The following is a 17,648-nucleotide window of genomic DNA, read 5'->3' as shown; positions in this document are numbered from 1 at the left end:
TTAAAACATACTTTGTGTGTGTGGGGGGGGGGACATAAACATTTTAAATACACAACAAAATTATAAGACGTTAACATAGATGGAAGGCCAGATTATTCTCCGAAGGCCTGCTGGAACAAAAAAAGTTTTAGCCTGCCTCCGAAAGCCCATCAAGGAGGGAGCCAGTCTAGCTTCCCCGGGAAGAGAGTTCCAGAGCACTGGAGCAGCCACCGAGAAGGCCCTCTCCCATATTCCCACCAAGCGCACCTGTGAAGATGGTGGGACTGAAAGAAGGGCTTCTCCAGAAGATCTCAAAGCACGTTCTTTCAATAACGTGAAAGAATACGTTATTTCAAATAACCTGGACCCGAGCCATAAAGGGCTTTATAGGTCATAACCAGCATAACATTTCAAAAATCTTTAGCATTAAAAGGGTCTTGCAGCATCTTAAAGAATGTATTTATTATGTCCTGAAGGGTAGCTGTGATAGTCTGAAAAAAGTATTCATTCATGATTTTCTTTCCTAATCTGCCTCATTCCATGGTCTTCAAATGAATATAACAGCATAGTAATAAAACCAGCAATGAAACATACTGTTAAATAATATGATGCTATCTACTGAAAAATAAATTATTCCATAGCTCTAAAGTTTGCAAGGGCAGGGGATCCCCCCTGGTTTCCCTCCCTTCTTCCCCCCCCTTCTGTGTTAATGGTGGCCACCATTCGCATGGGGGGGGATACTCACTTTCCAGAGCCTCCATAAAGCAGGCGTCTTCCCCTCCCCTGCACCGATGGGGGCCTTAAAGGCCTTATTAATTGTGTTAATAGGGCCTTTAAGGCCCCCATTGGCGCAGGGAGAGACACATATGATTTTCGGATGCCCAGTGGGGAAAAAGGCTGGAAGCCAGGCTTAGAAGCCTTCTGAAAACCCTAACTTCTGAGGACCTACATGACACAGATGCTGACCATATGAAAAGGAGGACAGGGCTCCTGTATCTTTAAGAGTTGTATTGAAAAGGGAATTTCAGCAGGTGTCAATTGCATATATGGAGAATCTGGTGAAATTTCCTCTTCACTACACCAGTTAAAGCTGCAGGTGCCCTGCCCTCTTTTGTAAGTGGTCACTCTGATATAGCTCCTGCAGCTTTAACTGCTGTGATGAAGAGGGAAAATCCCCAGGTTCTCCATATATACAAATGACACCTGTTGAAATTCCCTTTTCTCTGCAACTGTTAAAGATACAGGAGCCCTGTCCTCCTTTTCGTATGGTCACCCTATGTCTCAACTCCAAGGCCTGTGCTATGAGAGAGACTCCAGTTAAGCCTCTGGCAAGACCTAAAAGTGGAAGGTTCTATTATTATTATTATTATTATTATTATTATTATTATTATTATTATTATTATTATTATTATTTGTATCCCGCCTCAAGGTGGCCAAAGCTATATATCACAATGAAACATTCTAACCCGTAATAAATTGCACTTCTGGTACAATCAATTTCGCAGCCCCATCTACATTACTCCAAAACACCAACAAGATTGGACTATGTTGCAGAGTTGTCATAAACAACTCTAACACCCCCAACCCCACAAAACAGGAATAACAACACTAGGTTACTTCGTAGGACTTGTGTAACCCACAATTTCTCAGCCCCAGCCCCACCTCCTGCATTAAGGGTATAATACTGATGAACTTTATCTGCAGGCATTGTATAGATAATTTTAAAATGTTTATAAAAACAGGGAAAAAATATTAAGAAGGCCCGAGTTAGAAAATTATTCAGAAGCCTGAGTCTTCACCACCTTTTGTGTTTTGGTGTGCACGCTACTGCCAAAACCTAGCTACATGAAACTAAATCTTTTTTTGTTAAATGAGGCTGCAATTACTTCCTAGTAGGGAAGACCCACCAGAAAACTTCACAAACCAGAAGAATTAATCCATGAGATAGTGGGTGTGTTAACCATTGCTATGACTTTATTCACTTCAAGGTGGGAGCAGGCTAGTTTCTCACAAAATGAACAGGCAGAATAATGACTGCACATTTTGCCTCATAACTTGGGTTCTACAAGGTATATAAAAGCGGTATATAAAAGGCAAGAGCCACACTACTGCTTTATAGCCGTATCAAAGTGCACTGCCGGATCTACACGACTGCTTTATAGTGGTACTGAAGCACACTGACAACTGTTGGGGCCCATGACACATCTATACCAAGTAGGATATAACACTCTGAAAGTGGCATGAAAGCAGTATATGGTATGTGTCATGGGTCCAAACAGTGGTCAGTGCACTTGAATACTGCCATAAAGCTGTAGTGTGGCTCCTGCCTTCATACCATTATCCTACAGCTTTCATAGTGGAATGTCCTGCTTGGTGTAGATGAGCCCTATGAAGTATAAACAACAAAATAGAAAATGTTGACTGAAAAAGTAAAGTATTATTCAGGGAAAGGTTTTAATATCTGAATAGTTACAAGACACATGACTTCTTGTTTGCAGCTCTCAAAGAAGAGCTCAGTTTGCTGCCGTTACTGCTGCTGATCAGGCAGCCGGAAGGGGAGTAGGATGAGAGAAAGAAAAGAGAGTGCTGTAGTTGCTTGTCCTGAAAGGAGAAGGTAGCTGGGCTCTATTATCAAACGGTTAAACATAGTGGATTAATATGGCGTTCTAGGAGTGCATCACCAAGCCTCACAAGAAGACATTAAAAAAGTGTACCGTCAACCGGTTAGAACACACACACACACACACACACACACACACACACACACACACCAAAACCATAAGAGCAAAAGAGTAAGAAAATAACCAGGAAAAACATAACAGCTATTCCTAATTAGGCTGTGTCCCTGTTTTCCAAGGTCTTCCCAACAGTATCTTATTGTCAGAGTTTTCAGTTTTTCTAAACATTCAGTTTCTCTTATCTTTCTCTTTCTGATCCTTCCTTTCTTCCAAACTTCCACTCTATTTCAGCCTATCTCTGCCTTCTGAAAACTGCCTCAACTGTTTATATGTTAAAGTTAGCTTGTGCTTTTGTAACAGACCAATCAGGGGGGGCCTTTACTCTAAATTTCTGTTTCTTCATACACAGTGAAATAAACAGCATCAAAAACAACAACATCAGAATACTCACAAGTGCCAAAAATAACTAAAAAAGAGGAAGCACTTACTTTCAACACTCATGAAAACAAACATAAGCCATGGCTAGACCAGGCCTATATACCAGGATTGCCCCGGGATCATCCCTGTGCATCCAAATGACACACAGGGGATAGCAGGAGCAGGCAGGGATGACCCCTCCATTTGCCTGGGATAATCCTTAGGTCTAGCTAAGGCCATAAATGAGTAAACATTTGGCTCAGCCTGAATTCCTTCACCAGCCTTGGATTCCCAATAAGACAACACAGCTTGACTCACAACCTGTATTAATGTTTCTTACTACATGTAAGCAACATCTTGGGATTGCAGTTGATCACAACCTGAACATGAGGCAACAGTGTGATGTGGCTGCAAAGTAGGCAAATGTGATTTTAGGCTGCTTCAATAAAGCCATAGCTTCTAGGTCAAAGACAGTCCCACTTTTTCTACACTAAGGCCACAGCTAGACCTAAGGTTTATCCTGGGGTCATCCAGGGTTCGCCCCTGCCTGAGCACTGGATCCCCTGTGTGTCACCTAGATGAACAGGTTTGACCCCTTGACGATACAGGGATAAACCTTAGGTCTAGCTATGGCCCAAGTCATAGTGGTTCTGGGTGCACAACTTTAAGAAGGATGTAGAGACACAAAGGAGTCAGAGGAGCAGGAAATGATATCCAAGGGTCTTGTGAGAATAAGGTTGAATGATCTCAGTGTGTTGACTTGGACAAGAGAGGATGCATGGGGTGGGTGGGTGGGCGTAATTGCACTCTTCAGGTATCTGAAGTCCTGTGACACTGATGAGGACAAAGGTTTGTTCTCTGCTGCTCCACGGGCAGGACTGGATCTAATGGTCTAAAGTTAAAGGAAGCAGGGCCCGATTCACTCTTTTTGCTTCTCCCGAAATTGCTTGACAGTTCTGCACAATGTATTTTGCAGGAAAGTCCGCTTGCAATTGCAGGTTTACCCCGCCCCCTCCTCACCGTGTAAACACTGATGAATAGAGTGGGCATGGACAGGTTAAGTTTCCATCCCTCGCTAAGAAATGGGGGGACGGACTAAAAACCAAACCAGTTTGCTGCTTAATAATCTAATTAACAAAGCAATGAACCAGAGATGTTATGGCTTCATCTTAATTTATGTTCATTAAGAGTTTTTTCCCCCACTACCATTCTCGTGATTCATTATCTCACGGGAAAACATTAGATCATCTGCTTTTTCCATGGTTGTCAGCAGCTAAACAAAAGGCTGAGAACACCGTCAACATATAAATCAATTTCCAATATACAATAAATCATACAGGGCAGGCCAATTAAATGATAGATGCTGCTTTTAAATAGGACTGGCATGTATGGGTTGGGGGTATCTATGATAGTCACAACTTGGGTGGAGGCTATGGCACGGAACGGAAGGCTGCGGAGAATAGCATCTAGAGGGTATGTTTTTGAAGCCATCTCAGACCCCCCAGAAAGTAGTACATTGCAACCCCCACTCATGTGAAATACAGCTTGGCCTTATTTCGAAGCCAGTCTAAAATCAGCAATCTCCCGCCTCCCCCACCCCTATGAGTTTCCCAATCTCCTCCTTCAGTCCCACCAACTGTAAGCCACACTTTCTTGGTCAAGATGGCAATGGCGGCGGCAGCAGCAGCAGCAGCACTCCATATATGGGGGAAAGTAAAGAAAGAGGTGTCTCCCTTTCTCACCTCCACTGCAACATGTTTATGGCCCAGGAAACCATGAAAAGGAAAGACACCTGAGTCGCAGGACACAGGTACCAAACAATATCCCCACTTCTCTCTGACTCTTAACGTCTTTCTTTGGCTGTAGCTAGACCACGGGTTAGCACGGTGCGAGGCCCATGCTCGTCCCTGTGCGTCCAGATGTTGCACAGGGGATCCCAGCCTCAGACAGGGCTCGAGCCGCCCTGGCACCACGCTAACCAGAACCGCTTGTAGTGCGGTTCTTCCCGCAGTCCCGGCCTCAGGTCAGGCTGAGGCTGGGACCGTGGGCTTGTGGACCAGTCTGCTTCTTTTCCCGGCTACCACACTTACGCACGATAGGAGTGCTGTGCACATCAGGCTGGGGGGGGGGGAGAAATCACAGGGGGGGGAGAGATGGGGGCCAGGGGGGAAAGAGCGGACCCGGCAGGAGAGATGGGAGGGAAGAGCGGAGACAGGGTGGGGAGATCACAGACGGGGAGCGGAGGGGGCATCGGACATGGTGAGCGGGTGATCGAGCGGGCATGGCAGGCGGGCGGGCGATCGGGCAGGGGAGGCATCAGACATGGTGGATGGGGGGAAGGAGAATGGGCCCAGGGTGACGAGATCAGGGTTGGGGGGGAAGGAGAACGGGGCCAGGGCGATGAGATCGGGGACAGGGGGGGGAAGAATATTTTTTTAAAAAATAAAAACACCACTTCCCTTTCCTGGCTCCTGTGCTGCTGCTGCCGCTTTAAAAATATAAAAAAATGGCAGCCGTGACGGCTCTCCTCCAGAGCTCGTCGTGGCTCACATGTGCATAAGGGCGAGACCTCGTGTTAGTCATAACGCGAGTTCTCCCCTCATCTCCCCCAGATTTTCGACTGGGTCTAGCAAGCCCCTTTCTTTCTTTCTTTCTTTCTTTCTTTCTTTCTTTCTTTCTTTCTTTCTTTCTTTCTTTCGCTTTTCACTAGAATCAAAACAGAAAGGATGATTTGACTTCTGCAAGGAAATGCGCCAGGGGGCAGTGGCAAATTGTTGGGCCCACCTTGACTGTGAGCATTTGGCATGTCATGTCCCCTCTCGCTTACCTTGAACTGCATTTATCAGCAGTGACAGCTGCTGTGAATATTGCAATCCACACAGAGGTCATATTCTGAGCCTGGCAGTATAAGCATGGTGATATCAGTACTGGAAAGGGGCCACAAGTCTTTTATATTTGCCTGGAAAGGATAAAATAATGTTTTGTTTTGTTCTTATGTCATTAATTGTAGCTTTGAGGCATCACCAACATGTTAATTCTGTAAGGTGCCAGGATTTCATTTCTGCATTGAAACTTCACAGTTTAGTTACCAAAGCTCCACCATTAATGGATGTGTGACGTAGGCCACAGCTAGGCCTAAGGTTTATCCCTGGATCGTCCAGGGGTCAAACCTGTTCATCTAGGTGACACACAGGGGATCCAGTGCTCAGGCAGGGGCGAACCCTGGATGATCCCAGGATAAACCTTAGGTCTAGCTGTGGCCGTAATGTTCATGGGAGCAATGATGATCTGATTTTACTTTCTGTTTATTGGAAAGGGAATTGAATAAGAGATGTTTTGTTAAAAGATGGATGATGGTAACCAAGGAAGTGTCACTGATTCACCTACCATTGCAACTTCACATCAGAGTGTTCCCAAAATACATTCTTGGAAGTGGGGCATCAAGACAAATGGCCAGTCCCAAAATTACCTGATGTACTAATACATTAATTGGCATACCATTTTTCCAGAGTAATTGTAGCAATAGTAGAGGAAGGTATGGGATCAATAGTTGCAAGTGTTATATGGAAAAGCAAAGTAAGGACTAAACATGAACCTACAAAATATGTCATATTTTATCATCGATATCATAATTATTCATAAAATGCCATCAGGGAATGGGTATCGTAACATAAGAACATAAGTGCCCTGATGCTGGATCAGACCAAGGGTCCATCTAGTCCAGCACTCTGTTCACACAGTGGCCAACAAGTCATCAGCCAGGGATGAACAAGCAGGACATGGTGCAACAGCACCCTCCCACCCATGTTCCCCAGCAACTGGGGCACACAGGCTTGCTCAAATACTGGAGATAGCACACAACCATCAGGGCTAGTAGCCACTGATAGCCTTCGCCTCCAGGAATTTATCCAACCCCCTTTTAAAGACATCCAAATTGGTGGCCATCACTACATCTTGTGGTAGTGAGTTCCATAATTTAACTATGCACTGTGTAAAGAAGTCCTTCCTTTTATTTGTCCTGGATCTCCCACCACTCAGCTTCATGGGATGACCCCAGGTTCTAGTATTTTGAGAGAGGGAGAAAAATGTCTCCCTATCCACATTCTCCATACCATGCATAATTTTGTACACCTCTATCATGTCTCCCCTTAGGGCCTTGCTAGACCTACCGGGTGTTCCGTGGTTGAGGAGGGGTGAATCCAGACTTTCCCGTTTAGGTGTGATGCCTCATGGTCCACGCCTTGTGAGGATTATCCCGGTGTTGGAGGGGGTGGTTGCGGGAGTTTGCTCCGGTTGTGGTGCTGTCGGGTCGAGCACAGCATGCGCAGCCACACCAGCCTGATTTCCGGGTGTGTGTTTTTCACTCGCTGCACGATTTGCACAAGTGCGAAAGAGCACTGCGGCTGGGGCGGCTGAAGTGGTGGCGGTGCTGCTGTTGTTCCATGCCGCCCGCCCCCCCCTCAGGCTGGGCACAGGGGAGCCAGTTGGGATTGGGGGAATGACCAACAGGGGGCGTGGCCAGCGGTGGCAGGAGGATGGGAATGAGTGGCATTGTTGAGCGGCAACATTGACAAGGCAGTCGGAAGGATAGGGGAGTGTATTGACACAGTGCAAAGGGGCCCCAGGGCACGTGCCCACCCCTGGGCTGATGCTTCCCTGGCTTTCCGCCTGCCACCGTGTGGCCGCTGGAAAATGGCCACCCACCCTCGCTTGTTGCCCTCTTACAGCCAGCTGCCACTTACCCACACCAATAGGCACACAGACTTGCGTGTCTCTACCATGCCCATCATTCCCCGCTCGCCTTTACATCATTCATGCAACCTAAACCACTGGCATGACGATGGTACCTGTGGCTGCCCTCCCCCCCGCGACAGGTCATCAACTTTCCATTACAGTTGGATGCCCGCCTCCCCAAAAGTGATCCACACAGAGGTACTGAGCTGCACATAACCCACACATCCACCACACCCCCCCCAACCACTCACCAGACAATTTTCGGTCCTCCGTTCGTGCGCAAAGCGGACCCGTTTGGTTAAAAAAAAAAAAAAGCCGCCGTGCCGCTGCCACAGTTGTGCACGGGGCGCAAACAGCGGAGGAGGTTTGGCCAAAGGCACTGACCACTCCCCTTAGCACGCCTTTTCCTGACCAGTGCTGACCTCGCCGGAAACCGCGCTGACCTCATTTCGTTCCACACCTCCGCCTCCCGTATCCACATTAGTGCGCGCCGACAGAAAAAGCCACGTTTTTATGAAAAGTCGTTTCATAAAACACGGGAAAACAGAGGTTTCACCACAGGATGAACACGGATCCTGGTGAACGTCAAGTGGATCTGTAAAGACGACGATGGTATGTAACGTGCACTGCAGCCCCATCTAGCAACGGCCTCTGTCTCCTCTAAATCTGAACTTACCCTGTTTGCAACTCTGAACAAGAATGCGAATGGGAGTGCTTTTTTAAAAAGGTGTTGACACATCACCAAACTTGCAATCACATTTGAAAAATTCATATATATATATATATATATATATATATATATATATATATATATATACACGAACTTCACTTCGAAATGGATTTTTAAATGGATGCATTTCCATGCATTAGTTATAAAAGTGCATACTTTTGGAAAATGTGCACAGAAATGTGCACTTTTTTCATCTGAACGAACTGTAAAAAAAAGGTCACAATGAAAATGGGAGCAAGCCGAAATTCAGTCTGAACTGTGGAGACTTTTGGCAAGCTTGAACATCACTGGTTCTCCCATTCCTAGGTAACCTTCTCTAGATACAACCACAGATTGATTTCCTTTAAAAAAAATGCTTTGAGCATGACCAAATCTGAAGTGGCAGCAAAGTTTTTGTGTATATTAGAAAGAAAAACAGGTTGGAAAACCTCTGCCATTTGATAGCCTAAAGGTCACAGCTCCCCCCCCCCCCCCGGATGATTTTCTCCTCTCTCTCTCTCTCTGTGTATAAGTGTCTCAATTGAATATCTCCATATTTGGAAGACGCTGAGTAGAGTGAGGGGTAGCTTTGGTACTGACATCTGTGGCTAACCAATTAGGAATTGCCATGGCACTGTGCATGGCCATGTTCTCTTCCAGTCACAGTGTTTGGGGGTGTGGGTTCTGGCCATAGAGGGGGAGAGAGGGAGCATGTTTCTGCTCAGACTCATAGAAGTCAATCATCCACAGTGTGAAAGTGCTGCTGGGCTGGCTGCCATCATGAGTAAGTAAGCTTCTACACCTGAGTCAAGCAGGTTCTTCGTTTCAGTTAAATGATTACTCCTATTGGCTGGCTGAGCTTCCATTGCAGGGGGGCCCTCCATCCAATAGATCTGGAGGGCACCAGGTTGGAGAAGGCTGGAGTAGAAACTTTCACCAGCAGCAGTGGAGCTCTGCATCATCAAATTAAAAGATAAAAGCTCCCTGCATAAATGTGCACTTCTGGATTAAAGTGTGTGTGTGTGTGTGTGTGTTTAAGAGGGATGGAAATGGTTTGAGGGGGGAAATTAAAAATTCCCCAAAAAAATAAAAATCAAGGCATGAATGGATCTGTTATGCACTTGGCATGCCTAAAGCCCTAGTTAAGAGCTCTTATTGTGCCAAGTTTCATCTCCTTATCTTTAAAAATTACAGTGGTTTGAAAAATAATAATTTTAAAATCATGAATTTTAAGAAATTCCTAAAAATTCAAGACGTGAAGGAACCTGCTCCAAGATTGGCATGTCTAAAGACCTACTTAAGAGCTATCACTGAGCCAAGTTTCATCTCTTTATCTTTAAGAATGAGGAAGCTTTTGATTAATTTCCATTGACTAGAGCGGTTATTCTCCAAAATCGATGGGGCAGAGTAGGAGAACCACTCCAAAATCAGGGCACAGAATTGCCTCAACGGAGCTCTGGTTCAAATTTAGAGATGGAGAAGACCCACTTTGCACACCCCTAGTTTTTACTACAACCCCCTATCCCCACCACCAAAAGTCCTTTAAAAAGACTGGGTTGAGTACTTCAGGCAACCACTACTTTGAAAACTTTGAAATACTATTTGACTACCACTAATCATAGCAGTAAAAGGTTGTCTAAATGTTCCATAGAAACATTCTCTCTCTCTCTCTCTCTCTCTCTCTCTCTCTCTCTCTCTCTCTCTCTCTTTAATCCTCTTTTAGGAATTGCCAGGTTTTGTCATCAGGGCCGGGCAGATGGTCTTCAACCACTTCTGGATGGGATTGCATTCACCATGAAAGAGGAGGTTTGCAAGATGGGTTTTCAAAATCCAGCTTTGTCTCTGGAGACCAGCTGCCAGTAGCTTCTGTGACACAGACTGACTTTTACCAGATATGGCTGGTTGGTCTCCTGCAATAAAATTCCTTCCTCCATTGGTGTGCGTGTTTTTAAAGACAGGTTATGAATGTAGATTTTATTTTATTTTATTACTTTTAAGAAATAACAAAAGGCAGTGTTTTTTGTTGTTGAAAAAAAAAAGAAAGAGAGATTATATAAAGCCACACCTGCCCATTCTTCTTGTTGGTAATCTGTGTTCATGTCAGACACATTTCTGAAAAGTCATTGTTTGTTAAGGCTGAAATAAATTCAGTTTATGCATTCATTGATGCAACATCAAGAAACTTAAAATGTCATTGTTTTTATCCTTTTCGGTATCTGAGATCAACAGGGTATTTCAGTTCATCTCAGCCACCCTAAAATGCATCAGCAAAGTTCTTTTGAACCTTTTAGGAGTTCTTTGATATTCTTTTCTGCAGACTGCCTAAAGTTATTGGGGTGGGGGTAGGGGGATGCGTTTGAAGTGCCTTGGAAATGGAACCACAGGGGTGCTCTCTCTTTTAATGAAAGCACATTCTTCCCTAGCATATATCACCTGAGTGCTTATGTCTTGCATTTTGCATGAGTTATGATAATATTTTCAAGCGATCAAAAAGAATCCTATCTTGTTCTCCAGACTTATTTAGTCTAAAATATGTACCATTAAAAGGAGTAACAGGCATGAGTATATTCTACAGATTCTTTTTATCAATCATCTGTCACATTTCCCAAAGATTTCCTTTATCAAGAAAGACCCTGCTACCTGCATTTTGAAAGTATGCTAATTTGAGGGCAGAAGCCTGCCTCTGATTAGTAGCTATTTCCATTTCCTTTTAAGAGTCTAGCTTTTCCTTTGATCACCTTGCATATTTCTTTCCCTTGATGAGTTTGTAATATATTTAAAACATAAAGTGAAATAAATCTACTTTGCTTGTTGTTTAAGCTCGGTGAACAGGTTCAGCTGCAGATAGGAGGTTTAATAGATTAATTGCAGTACATATCACTTAAGCCCCAGTAAAGTGCAGAGGCCTTCTCTGGGTCCCCAGCCTTCAGGGGTAAGGAGGGTGATGACCAGAGAGGCCTTTCCGGTTGTGGCACTATGACTCGGGAATGTTCTCCTCAAAGTGGTTCACCTGGCAATGTTAGATGAAAAACCTTTTATTCATGCAGTGATCATAGATCTCTTTTAAAAGAAAAAACATCTTCTGCTTTATTTTGTTCCAATCTGCTGCATTTTTAGTTTATTATATATGGATTTGTATATTTTATTGTTCATTTGTAAGCCACTGTAGGAGGCGCCTTATTGGTTGAAGTCAGAAGTTATAAACTTCTAATATTCATCGTCATTATCATCGTTATCATCATTAATAGCCACAACCACTGTCCAGGGAAGCTAAATTGTTTATGTTGGCCTTCACTGAACCATATTTTTCAGGAAGTGTGTCCAGAGAACTGAGCCAAATAAAGGTGAAAAGAGGTTGAGTGCTAACAAATCACCAGATCCAGATCACATATTTTGAGGTGTTTTTTTTTAAGGATTCATATTTGAAAGTAGGGGTGTGCACGGACCCCCTGATCCTCTTTGCGCCTGATTCGCAAATTGCAGATCAGGCCCACTCCACCCCGCCTCTATCCGCCTGGGGGCCACTCCATTCCACTGCGGAGCTCTGGCTCTGAATCGGAGCTCCGGCTCTGAATCGGAGCTCCGCAGTGGCAGGGAGTGGCGTCAGGTAAGGCCCCCCTCCCTCCTCCCCCTTACCTGTGTCCGTCGCGGCCCATCCCAGCTTCACTAGAGCCCGCAGCTCAACCAGGAACTGTAGGCGGCTTACACTTCCTGGTTGAGCTGCGGGCTCTAGTTAAGCTGAGACGGGCCACAAGAGACATAGGTAAGACCCCCCCCTTTCCCTTACCTGGCTCTGCCGCCGTCGTCGCACGGGCGGCGGTGGCGGCAGGGCCAAGTAAACCCCCCCATCCTCTCCCTTACCTGTGTCCATCCGCGGTCCCGCGGCTGCTTCAATTGAGCCCGAGGACTCAAACAGGAAGACTAGGCCGCCTGTTTGAGTCCTCGGGGTCAATTGAAGCAGCCGTGGGTCCGCGGACGGACACAGTTAAGGGAGAGGAGGGAGGGGGGTTTTACCTGGCCCTGCCGCCGTTGCCGCATGGGCAGCAGCGACAGCGGCAGGGCCAAGTAAACTCCACTTACCTTTTTTGCGGAGCTCCAGATCGAGGCGAAGGATCTGCCTTCACCTCGATCCGCAACGCAACGCTCCGCGGCTCCCCCAATCCTCTTCCCCTCCGCCTTAAGGGGTGGCGAAGCCCCCCAATCCGCTCCTGCTTCTCCGGTCCGAGGAGAAGCGGAGCACATACTGTGCTCTTCACAAAAACATGCAGCTTGTCACTAAAATGGGTCTTCTTTACAGACGATTGGACAGCAGCCAACGTACTGCCAATTTTGAGAAAGAGATTTAGAAGGGAGTAAAAAAACTACAGGTTAGTTAACCATCCAGGAGAAATTGGTGGGAAACATTATTAAGTAGAATTAAGTACAGAGAAGAAAATGCCTTGCTGAAGAACAATCAGCAAGGCTTTGCAAAGAGAAATCTCATCACTCCAACCATCTGGAGTTATTTGAGAATCCCAACAACCATTATATAAGAGTGATCCAGTAGACATTATAAGTTTGGAATTCCAAAAAGCTTTTGACAAAGTCCTTCATCAAAAACTCCTGAGTAATTCTTGTAGTCATGGAACAAGTCAACAGCTGCTCTGATGGATGAGTAACTGTTAAGATAATAATCAGGCAGTTGCGGGGACAAAGATAGTTCTTACTATGAAGGTAATAAGTAGGGATAAGCAGTGCTACAGTATTTAACACCTCCGTACATGCTCTGCAGTCAGAGGTTTGCAGGAAAGGAACCTCTCATGCAAGCACTGAGTCATTACTGACTCTTGGAGGGATGCCAGCTTTCGCTGACATTTTCTTGGCAGGCCTTATAGCGGGGTGGTTTGCCGTTGCCTTCCCCGGCCGTTATTACCTTTCCCCCAGCTAGCTGGGTACTCATTTTACCGACCTCGGGAGGATGGAGGCTGAGTTGACCTGAGCCAGCTGCCTGAAACCAGCTTCTGCTATGATCGAACTCAGGCCGTGGGGAGAGTTTCAGCTGCAGAAACTGCTGCTTTACTGCTCTGCGCCACACGAGGCACACGAGGTTTGCAACGAAGAGGGAAAATATGTGGATGTCACTAAATTTCTCAGGATGGTGAAATTTGGTACCAATTTTGGAACACACTGGAGAAAAAAACATAGTTCAGGGAAATAAGCCCAAACAAAAATATTTTACACTGGATTCAGCAGTTACAATGTTACATGTCATTAACAGTGAAACAGCTTCTGCTGTTATACCTAAGGCTTGCTGCTTTTTAAAGGTTTTAAATGATGATTTCAAATTATGTTGTGGCTTTTAACAAACTTGTTACCCTAGCTCCTGGGTACGCTGTATACATAAAATGGTGCTCAATTAGTTTTGCTCCTGAAACAGAGCTCTCAGTTAGGCCCAAGCAAAGGAAATATCAGGATAACCTTGCAGTTATGGTGTGATATTACGATGCTCTTCACAAATTAATAAGATATTTAGAGTTTGACTCACAAATTGTTTGATGTGATTTGACACGGAAAATCAAGGTGCAGTTGTGATGTATGCTTGTCAGGGCCCGACAAAATCAGGAGTACATGCTGTTGCCCAGGACGGACATGAGTCAAGTCCAGAAGTGGCAACTGAGGCCTTTGCTAGACCAGGGGTTATCCTGGGTTGATACCCGGGATCACCCCTGTGCATCCAGATCCACCCCACGTGTAGCTGTGCATCCCTCCCTGACCCCTGGATAAAGCCCTACGCTTTGGGCCTGCTTTTTCTCGCAGTCTCGGGCTGAGCCTGAGACCGCGAGCATGTGGCCCGTTTCCATGGATTTTTCCATCTTTGCGTGATTACTCGCGCGTAGCTGGGAGCCACGCATGGGGCGCAGCACTCCTCAGGAGTGCTGCACTAATCGGGGCTAGGGTGGGGGGAGTGGGAAATCAAGTGTTTTTTTAAAAAACCACTTACCTTGCCGTTCGTTTTCTTGTGCAGCCGGCCCTTTAAAAAAAAAATTAAAATGGCGGGCGCATGACGGCTCTCTTCTTGAGCTCGTCACGACTCACGTGTAAATGAGGGTGAGATTTCACATTATTCATAACGTGAGGTCTCCCCTCCTCTCCCCTGGATTTTCACTTAGGTCTAGCAAAGGCCTGAGTCTTCAGCTACATAGGCAGGCAATGTGGTCCAATTCAGATCAGTGGTCAAATTCTGGAGAAGACAGATGAATATCAAAGGGGGAAATGCAGGTCATAATGTCCATGAAAGGCAGAAGGAAAGGGGAGGGAAGCTAGGCACGTGTATGTCTACTCTAGTAATGAATTGTTCAGATTCAGGAGCCAAGGCTAAGACAGTTCTTGGACAAGGCCAATGTGGGCCTAATCTACACCTACAGCCCTTTTGCAAGTTTTCTGTATTTTCAGGAGTTCCATTGCCGGAGGATGTGTGCCCCGTGCTTCCACATGTGGATTGGGAGAAGTGGGTAGGGATAGGCAGATTACGTGGCTATAGGGATATTTAGATGCATCAGAGAAGCGCACGAACGCAAATGCACAGCTACACGTGGGGTGGATAAGAAGTCCATTGAATGTGCGATCCTGCACAGAGATATGTTTGTGTTAAAAAAATTACACACTCTTGCAGCCACAACACACCACAACACATCCAAAATCTGTGGTGTCCACTCCCATACACCTCTGAAATCCCTGCACATGCCCCTCACTTCTGATGGGCTGTTCGTTGAGCCAGGAACTCAAGCTGAACAGCAACAGCTTCGTGAAGTTGTGGACTTTGGAATTGTACCGAGATAGCTGGGAAAAAAGTGACAAAAGCAGTCAGCGATATTCCGGGAAAACTGAAGGGTGGACCCGAGATCACCGCGGTTGGAGCTGTGCAACATGTGGCCTGGTAGGGACAACTCCAATATTATTCTGGAATAAATGGCTCGTGTCGACAAGTCCACAGTCTCTGTCAGCTCTTCTCCTCATTTAATTCCTCTAGGCTGACCAGATGCAGTTTCTTTTCCAGCCACTACCCAGATGGCCCTATGGATCAGCAACACCCAGGACAGCTAGTTTGTCTACCTGCAAGCTGTCCTGAGGGCATCAGGTTTGCCTACAGTGACATTTCATTGCACTTCTAGAGTGTCATCAAACGGGGGGAAATCACGTTTCCTTACCGTCGCTTCTCCACCCCCACGTTTGTCCCTCATTACTTCCTCTTCCTGCATGAAGGGGAAAGAGGAAGTAAACAAAGACCACGTGGCCCATTCAAGGGCCATTTTAATTGTGCCGCTTTTCCTGCACACAGCAGGAGATTGCGGCACATTCCGGTTTTTTAAAGTTGGATTAAAAGGGGTCTATTTTGTGAGGGAATAATGAGCGGAAGGAGAGGGAAATGAACATCGTCATGGGCAGTAGCAAGCATGCAATAAAATGCTCATCTGATGAACCTTTTAAAATCTCCGTTTAAAATCCATTTCTCATATACAAAATTTGATGTCTCAGCGTCTTGTAAAGCCATGATTAACATATTCAGATTGAACCTCCCAGACAGCACAGCACTAGATTACAGTTGGCCCTGAAGCTTTTTGTGAAGTATGAGGACAAAGAACAGCATTTCCAAATCTTATATGTATCCATTCACTATCAGCAATTTGAGGAAGTTTTGGGAAATGAAGGAGATTAGAATATTCTGCTGCTATATCGACCTCAATGATTTTGGCAAATGATTTCTTTTGTCAGAGTCTGATGAAAGGCTGGATGATATAGTGATAGCATTTTTAGATGCAGTTGTTTGTACTAAATTTAAATCATCTCCAGAGATTGTATTCTTGCAGGCCGTTTTTTAAAACAAGTTTTTACACACACACACAGAGAGAGAGAGAGAGAGAGAGAGACAGACAGACAGACAGACAGACAGACAGACAGAGAAGGGAGAGAAAGAGAGAGAGAAGGGAGGGAGGGAGGGAGAGACAGAGAGAGAGAAGGGAGAGAGAGAGAGAGAGAGAGAGAGAAGGGAGGGAGACACAGAGAGAGAGAGAAGGGAGAGAGAGAGACAGACAGACAGACAGACAGAGAGACAAAGAAGGGAGAGAAAGAGAGAGAGAAGGGAGGGAGGGAGGGAGAGACAGAGAGAGAGAAGGGAGAGAGAGAGAGAGAAGGGAGGGAGACACAGAGAGAGAGAGAAGGGAGAGAGAGAGAGACAGACAGAGAGACAGACAGAGAAGGGAGAGAAAGAGAGAGAGAAGGGAGGGAGGGAGGGAGAGACAGAGAGAGAGAAGGGAGAGAGAAGGGAGAGAGAGAGAGAGAGAGAGAAGGGAGGGAGACACAGAGAGAGAGAGAAGGGAGAGAGAGAGAGACAGACAGACAGAGAGACAGACAGACAGAGAAGGGAGAGAAAGAGAGAGAGAAGGGAGGGAGGGAGGGAGGGAGAGACAGAGAGAGAGAAGGGAGAGAGAGAGAGAGAGAGAGAGAGAGAGAAGGGAGGGAGACACAGAGAGAGAGAGAAGGGAGAGAGAGAGAGAGAGAGCGGAGAAATAGGTCTCAAAACTGGGCATGCTAGTGACAGGAAAAGATATATTCATCTTTGTAAAACATGATTATGTGTTCACAGTTAGTACAATAAAATTAGACCAAAGATTATATGAGTTTGAAAATATTGAAATATTTAATTTTCTTTGAACTGACTTTTCATTGGCAGTTTTCACCCACATTTTGATCTTGATGGAGTGAGCCTTCTGATGGCAGGCCAAATTCCTGAGCCTAAAAAATTGACAAATTTTCCAGTTTGCTTTGTGCTTTCTTTGCTGTATATTTCTAACAGTCCAAGGTTATAAGGCGAACAATAGCTGTGTTTTTGATCTGAATAACATATTACACTGTCCTTGTTTGACCTGCAGTAGTTGCCTGTGCATTTTTGAGCTCAATTCAAAGTGCTAGTTTTGAAGTTTGAAGCCTTAAATGGTGATGGCGGTGGTCGTCCTCATCCTCATCTTTATTTGTATCCTGCCTTTTGCCCAATGCTGGGCCTCAAGGCGGCTTTACAAAATTAAAACATATACAGTTAAAAGCTATAAATAGAAATATACCAAAAAAATATAATTAAATAAGTTTCAATATTA

The sequence above is a fragment of the Elgaria multicarinata genome, chromosome 1 (assembly GCF_023053635.1).
Source record: "Elgaria multicarinata webbii isolate HBS135686 ecotype San Diego chromosome 1, rElgMul1.1.pri, whole genome shotgun sequence".
NCBI lineage: Eukaryota > Metazoa > Chordata > Lepidosauria > Squamata > Anguidae > Elgaria > Elgaria multicarinata.
The sequence above is the reverse complement of the archived record's forward strand: the minus strand, read 5'-3'. Positions refer to the sequence as shown.